This window comes from Myiozetetes cayanensis, unplaced genomic scaffold, assembly GCF_022539395.1.
Source record: "Myiozetetes cayanensis isolate MyiCay16 unplaced genomic scaffold, myiCay2020 scf1, whole genome shotgun sequence".
NCBI classification, from domain to species: Eukaryota; Metazoa; Chordata; class Aves; order Passeriformes; family Tyrannidae; genus Myiozetetes; species Myiozetetes cayanensis.
In genome coordinates, this window is record NW_026086604.1 from 15,810,175 (window position 1) to 15,818,358 (window position 8,184).

Genomic DNA, 8,184 nt, shown 5'->3' on the forward strand with positions numbered 1-8,184 from the left:
AGTGTCATTTCATCATGGTTTTTTTTAGCTGTTTTGAACTTAGTGGTGTTCTATTTGTGTAATTTTAATAGTTATAGACACTTTTAGATTTATTAACATCTGGTGCCAATTCTTTCTTCAGAAATTAAATATGACAATTGAGAGTCCCTAGGCATCCCACACAAGCTCAAGTGTAAGAGATTGATTTTGGAGTATGCAAAAAAACAGTTATTAAAACTGTCAGAAGACAGATGGGAGTATATTACTTAGATGAAGAAAAGACTTTAGCTTCTTCCCTGCTGTACATATTCCCAGCTCACTGCGTATTAACAACTTAGCTGACTTCTTAGCTCGCTGTGGCAGGTAGAGCTTATTTGGACTGGGGACACTAGAGAGCGTGGCTTTGCACCACATGAACATTTTTGTCACAAGGTCTGTCTGCAACATTGTTCAGACCCTCAAGTCACTTCAGTTTTGGCCTGTACACCTGTTATATTAAGAGTATAGACACTTGGCAGAAAATGAACTCCCTTGAATTCTAGCTGGTTCTCAGAGAGCAGAGGGCCTCTGTGTGTCTGGACTTAATTTCTGATTAGAACCAACTCAACACTGTAAGTCTGGTGAGGTTCAGTAAGAACTTTCACTATCACAGATTCCTGAAGAGTGTAGTTTATTGAAGCAACAATTTATAGATTTTTGTTAGAGTACTGGCAATAAATGCACTAGACCTACAAAATATGTGTATGTGCAAGTGTTCTTGAGTATACTCTGACATAGTCAGAGGTAGAAATCTTACCAAAGAGGCTTCCCTGCTTTGGGGAGGAGACAGGAGCAAGCCCATCAACTTGTCTGCGAGGTAATGGCATTCTCATCCTTTGCCATGGAGGATTTCAAATGCCAAATTTATACTTTCAGGAGAAGCATACTTTCAGATGAGACTGTAGTCAAATACCTGTTGCTGTCATCCTAAATGGGGGGAAGGAGGCACAGATAGACAGCCACTTTATGTGTAAGAGATATTAAGAGTTACAAAGGGACAGATTGCAAAGGCTGTGGTTCTTGCACAAGGGTAGAACTGAATGGTGACATGCTGGTATCACTCCCTCCTTCCTCCGTCTGGCTGATTGCAGCAACAAGGTCATCTGACCTTCAGCCTGATAACCTGTCATCTCCTCAGTATGCCACTGTGCCCGTGGCAATCCCTTCACCACATATCTCATGGCATATCTCATGGCCTTAGCACTCTTTCCTACGACACCACTCCAGTTTATTTCAGACCTGTGTGACCATTGCAGCATATAAACCCTGTTTCTGAAAGTATTTTAGAATTTCAGAAACTGGTTTAATTTTGAAGAAAAACATAAATATCTTTCTCTCTTTTTTCTGTCTGTATATACATAGGTATATTCATACACATTAATGTGTGTATGAACATTTTGTCAAAAAAAAGCAGATTTAGTGTTTTACTTTTAATATATTTTAGTATAAAAAACCACAAGCCCCAATTATTTCAAAACATTTCTTAAAATAGTCTTATTTTCTTCAAGGCAAGGTTGTTGTTTTTTTCCAATCAGAACAATTCCTTGACACATATGAAAGCAACATAATGTGTTTACAAAACAGATTTCCTAAAATTTTTACTAATTGCTTTCAAATTTAACAAATTGTAGTTGATTAGTCTACCACTTATGTAATAACACCCATGAAGAACAATATAAATGATGAAACAATTCAAATACTTCTCAGTCAAAGCAAGACTGTTGGTAAAATACTTGTTGGAATTGTCTTTTTCAATAGCTATAATTGTTTGACAGAGAACATTTGTCTTAAAATGAAATGGAGTTTTAATCATCCAATATAGTTTACTCTAGCCCCTGGTGGTCTAGTGGTAAAGGCGCGGCGCTAACACCAGCGAGACCCGGGTTCGATTCCCGGTCAGGGCCACTCCCGGGCTGATGGAGCTCATTAGCCCTTAAAGGCAATCCATCTACGTCCTAAGGACCTCGCTGCCACTGTCCAAGCTTGCTTGGCCCCGGCAGATGAACCTTAGGATTAAAGGGTGGGCTCAGTTCCGCGCACACTGTGTCTCACCTAAAAAAATCCAATGCGCAGGCTGGAAGGTGTAAAGACCTTCCCCGGATCTTCGCTCGCGAAGTCTGGCCATTATTTATGTATTTATTTATTTATTATAGTTTACTCTAATACATTCTGCCTACAAGGACTTATATAGAAACTTAACTTTCAATATTCATGTCATATACCATATTAGTAGGCAACAAGCATACTCAGAGCTTATTGGTGCTCAGATTGAAGAGTTCTTGAGTTTGAATGCTGCAGTCCTCATTGAGTCCTTTCCTCATTGTGCCTCACAAGTTGTACATGAAGGATGATAAATGGGAATTTCCATATGTTTGGTTTGTTGGATTTTTTGGTTGTTTTGTTTTTGTTTTTGTTTGGGGGGTTTTGTTTGTTTGTTTGTTGTTTTTTTTGTTTTGTTTTGTTTTGTTTTTTTTAATCAGTGCCATTTTGACAAGGTTAAAAAAAGGAAACTCATAATGAAAAAAAAATCTGTTATCTCATTCTTTTCCTTTGTTTATGTACTGTTAAAGTGTTCCAGCAATGCAATTCTATAAAGTATTTAGAAAATAACTTCTCCTGAGCTGGGAGAAATAGTTTTACAAAAGAGTATCCAAAGCAAAGATTAATAATTTTTATTTGGTGTTTTGTGTTGGATTCTTCTACTTATTTGTAATTATAAAAGTAAGCAAACTGCATATCTGACACCATAGCATTCTTATTGTGTAGATCATGGTTAGTTAATAACATTGTAAATTCAGCTTTGTCCTGGCCTACATTACCTTAAAATTTTACTCAACATCATGTTACCTAACTTTACTCTGAAGGTCATGTTCTAGCAGCACAAATTCTTGCAAGGAAGACAAAAGTCTTTACAAACATTGTGAAGATACCAAGAACACAGAATATCCTGGTAACAGTTGGGGGAATACTGTTGTGATAAATAACTGTCAGAATTTAATGGCTCTTACAGAAGTGATCTTCAAGTATGTGCTGGATTTCAAATGAAAAATTTATTCTAACATTATTTATAACCATTGTTATTAGTTTCCAAAAATACTTCTATCTCAGCTATTTTCTTTTTGTGGAAATGCTGTCTGAGAGAAAGTTTTACAAACACTTTTGAAAATATATTTTTTCAAAGATCCTTGACAGAAGACAGAGTGTAAACAACTTAAAATTGCTTTGATTTCTTTCTTGTTTATAAATTATATTGTGATTGGAGCAGGGAGCAGAAATAATTTTTTATGATGCAAGTGAATACTTTCCCTGCTGGTAAACAAATAGCCTGATTATGCTAAGATAATTTGTGCACTCCAACGCTATAACAATAATAAATACACCTAAAAAAGGTTACCATACTAACCTTTTCCATGAGAATTTAACCTCTTTTGAAACAAAGCATAACGATCTATAGTCTGGAACAAACTAGCATAAAGATTTTGTTGTCAGTTATGAATGTTGAATATACTTTTGAACTTATCCTTTTCATAAAAAGATTCAAAAAACATAATAAAATAGTTCTTCACTAAATTCCTTGTTCTAAACAGATCGTAGAGCTAACCACTCTCTGGATAGATGTTTCCTTCCTACTAGTGTCTCTTATCATGAAAGCATACTTTAGTATAAAGCTGTATGGAGAAGCAGAAAACAAGTATCTAATTTATTTGCAGTACCTTTTGTTCCAAATATGTTAAAATTAAATGGACTTCTAATCATCAAATATAGTTTACTCTAAAGCATTCTGCCTACAAGGACTTAAGTAGAAATTTTCAGGATTTACGTTTGTCCTGATTTTAGCTGGGGTAGCGTTCATTTCTCCTCAGTAGCTGTTGCAATGCTGTATTCTGGTTTAGGAATGAAAATGGTGTTGATAACACACGCGTTTTGGGTTTTTGCTAAGTCATGTTTAGCTTAAGTCAAGGACTTTTTTTCTTTTCCCTTGTGTCATGCCCCACACCAGTCCCATGGCTGGGACAGGTGATCTCAACTGACCAAGGGGATATTACACACCACAGCACATCCCCCATAAAACAGAAGTTACCCAGAAGGGGGACCAAGCTGGGTTCAAGAAGGAGGGCACAGCACTGGTCAGTGTGTGGTGAGCAACTGCATTGTGCATAATTTCTTTCCTTTTTATTATCATTATTTACCGTAATTATTGCATTTTACTTTATTTTCAGTTATTAATAGGGACAATAAAGTAAAATATAATAATTGTGGTAAACAAAATTAAACATTTCATTGTTAGGGTCATCAGGCATTGGAATAGGATGCCCAGGGAGGTGGTAGAGTCACCATCCTTGGAGGTACTTAAGAGGAGTCTGGATCTGGCCCTGAATGACGTGGTTTAGTGGTTTAGGGGTTATAGTGATAGTGCTGGGTTGACATTTGGACTTCGTAATCTTGAAGGTCTCTTCCAATCTTCATGATTCTATGATTCTATTCTATGATATTTGGTCAAATACACTCAATGTTGGGGTCTTTTTTGGTTGAAAACCAAAATGAGTTTATCATTTTGGTTTATCATCTACATTATTCAGACATTTATTCATGACATTAAATCAACTGGGAGGATATGATTCATTTATCGATTAGCTGCTAAATATTATTATTCCACAAAAATCATAATTTTCTGTTGTAAGTGACCAGTAGAAATCCATAAATTGAAACCAGAGCAAAAACCATGGCAAGAGAGGATAGGGGTTTGTTGTGTTTTGTTTCGCTGGTTGGTTGGTTTTTGAGTATTTTGGGGGGATTGGGTTTTTTTAAGTTGACAACAGTACATGTGTCTTAAAGAACAAATGCTTAGAAAAGTAATAGCAAATCAGACACAGCATCAAAAATAATGGTTGCACAAGTTATTAGGTATGTACAGCTTTTAAAGGCAAACACTTTGGAATATAATGGCATAGATACAATATATCTTGGGGACTAAATGGTCTTATTGAACTGAAGAAGTGCAAGTACAAGAAAATACTTCTTTTTCTCTCTTCACAGGAAAAGTAAATGTAAGGGCAAAGACAACACTATTGTGAATCAAATATCTATGAATTGATATCTGGAATCTTGACTGTAAAAGCATAAATCTTTGAAACTATACTTGACACTTATCTGTATGCAGCTGAAGAAGAATTATGCATTTTACTTCTGGTGCAGCATCTTTTAACGTGAAATCCAGGAAATTTTATTTTATTTATAACTTCTGTGAAGAAACTTCTGAGAAAAAAAATCTACATGTTCAAGAGCTCTATTTTTTAAACACTGCAACCATAGAAGCAAACAATAAAATGGAGAAGGCATTAGTGATCAGTGAAAAGAAAACAGTATTATCTTGGTACAAAGGTGAATGTTTCATTTCAGAAAACAAACATAAAAATTACTAAAGCATTTTTGACCATTACTTTCTGGAATGAAAGTAATGTCCTCTCAAAGGCATGTTAAGTCTTAGGGAAAACTTCTTTCCAGTTCTGTGTCTGGTGTCCAGCCTGTAGGTAAGGATATAAAACACACTGACATTTATGATAAAAGATTCTTCACTAACACAGTTACAAGGCCACTGTTTCTAAATCCTCACCACCACCTCCCTCTGCTACCTAATAATTGAGGAAAACAAAAAAGCAAGCAAGAACAACAAAAGAATATGTCTGATCATAACCCTTTCCCAATGCCTGAAGATAAAGTGTTACAGAATGTTGTTTACTAAATCAGCAGGTAGGAAGAACTAAAACTATTTTGATAATATTGCAGATATTGTGAAAAATTAATTTTGTTATTGGTCTGCTGTGAAAGAGCATATTCACAGCTACATAAATTCCACATCCAGGAGATATTGCCTTCAGCATCCAGTCTCATTCTTTGAACACAATTTTCTTAGAATGGTTCCTGAAATAGCAAAGAATGGTGTTGGAATTTTATTTTAGAGTTTATCATAAATGCTACTGCATACAAATAGTTAATTGTGCTAATTCCACTACTAAGAATGTGTCTTTTTTCATGACTACACTTGGCTATCCACCGTAGGCTGTTACACCCTGTCATAACTTTAGCAGAAAGCTCAGCACTATTGTATCTCTTTTCATGTTTACCTGTGGATTTTTAATAAGCAAGTCATGAATCTGTTTACTTCATCAATCCAAATTATATCAGCTATGTAAGTCATACGTCACATTCTCATTTTACAGCTCTGTAATAACAAAATCTACTTTCTTCCAGAGGCAACAGAACATGGCAACTTTTAATGTTCCAGTAGGTCTTACCTATGCTGTAATAAAGAAGTAAAGGGATGCATACACTCTAAAACATACTTTAGGTCACTTTCAAGATATTCTGACAATCACTAGGCTGACCAACCCATCTGATATTAAGAACTACACATTTTTTATGTGTCTGGAATGTGCAAGACACTTACTGCACACTGGACATCTGAAGATGTGGGCCTGTGCTACCCATGTGGCTTATTCCTTCCTGTATCCAAGGTTGTGAGCTACCTAGAAGCTTTCCCTGCTGTTCAACTGTGCAACATAGTCAAGGTATTAGATTCACACTTACATTAAGTAAGAGGTAGACCTAAAATAACAATTTGGTGCCTGTGGTAAAAAAAGGAATTAGTAGTTTCTGTTCTGGATGTATGATCTTACCCTTTGACATTTATTTATCTGGGAACTTCATATCTCTGTAAAGAAGAATACAATCTTGATAGTAATAATTACCCCAACTCTCACATGGAAGAGGGATTTCATTGAATCTTTATGTTTGATCAGTCTACCCATGCCCCAGGAAAGCTTAGTCCCTTGTGACCGATCAGTCTGTCAGTGTCCTGTTATGGGGACTCCCCTGAAGAGTTAAGTCTATCTGAGGACAGTTTGACTGACTTGTTCAGGCATACATGCTAACAGTGTATCGGTCTAATCTTTTATTACAATTTAGAAAGAGGAACTCCCTCCCAGATCTCACCACTTTAGCTGAGTACATTATACACTGCTGGTAACTGCTAGCCCCTTTGCAGGACTTCTGTTAGATGGAATAACCCACTTTGTTAATAGAAACACTGATCATAGAAAATTGTGAGAAGTTAAGGTTTATCAGCCATGGTCCCACTGAGTTCCCACCCCTGCCAGGATCACAGCAGAGCATGGCCATGGTGTCTTCACTGCATTCCACCCTCTGTTTCCTCCGTCTTAGGTTTTGGGCTGTGTTGCATGGGGAATCATCTTGGAATAGATTTCATGCATGCCAAAAGAATCCATCCAGGAAGTAGCAACTGCAGTTCACTCTATCATTTCCTATAATCTGTGAAGTTATATTCACATTCTGTTAGAATATGAAAACAACTTCCCAAGTATTTCTAATTTTTACCCGCAGTCATCTTCCCACACCAACAGTGTCTGTTTTGTAAACTGTACTTGCAGAAAATTTATACAGTCTGCACTCCTGATAAAGCTAGGTAACAAAATGTACTTAGTATTCCTCGTTGCAAGAAGGCAGTTTAAAAAACTTTTAAATGTTATTTTAGTTTTAGGTCATTTATTTTCAAAAAGCTTACTACTTCAAAACATTTTTCTATAACCATTTAACAGAGACATATTTTACTATGTCATCAAAAAATCATTACTCATTTCTACATGTCCTTTATTTAAATTCAACATTGTGAAACAATAGCATGTAAAGAAACTATCTATTTTTGAGAGAAGCAGTGGGACCAATTTAACAAGTGATGGTAGAAATACGGTCAGGAAAGAAATTATGATTAAGCTGGGGAAAGTACAAGCTTATTCATCTGGGGAGAAAAAATCCAAAATCAGATTTCGTAGAGCAGAACTATGGAATATAAGAATGCTCAGAAAGACATAAGGACAGCAGTATACAGCAAATATTCTAAAATTTTTGTATTGAATTAGCATAATCAATAAAGCAAATCTATTTCACAAATCTGCAAAGATCAGGAAATTATTATTGAATCTCAACATAGAAAAACCATAATAGTGGGACTAATTCCTTACACAGTCCTCACGACAGCATTTCTGTGATGCAGACAGCACAGGTTACTTACATAAACAAACAAAACCCTCAACAAACAAACAAACAAACAATGACTGGCATCACAATTCCACCAAAGTGGCAAGTGTT

At 35.9% G+C, this 8,184-nt stretch overlaps 1 non-coding gene across 1 annotated transcript; it reads left to right on the forward strand.

Moving 5' to 3' along the window:
- Positions 1-1,849: 1,849 nt before the first annotated feature.
- Positions 1,850-1,922, forward strand: TRNAV-AAC (transfer RNA valine (anticodon AAC)). Its single transcript has one exon. It is a non-coding gene; the product is annotated as a tRNA-Val (tRNA).
- The last annotated feature ends 6,262 nt before the right edge of the window (positions 1,923-8,184 follow it).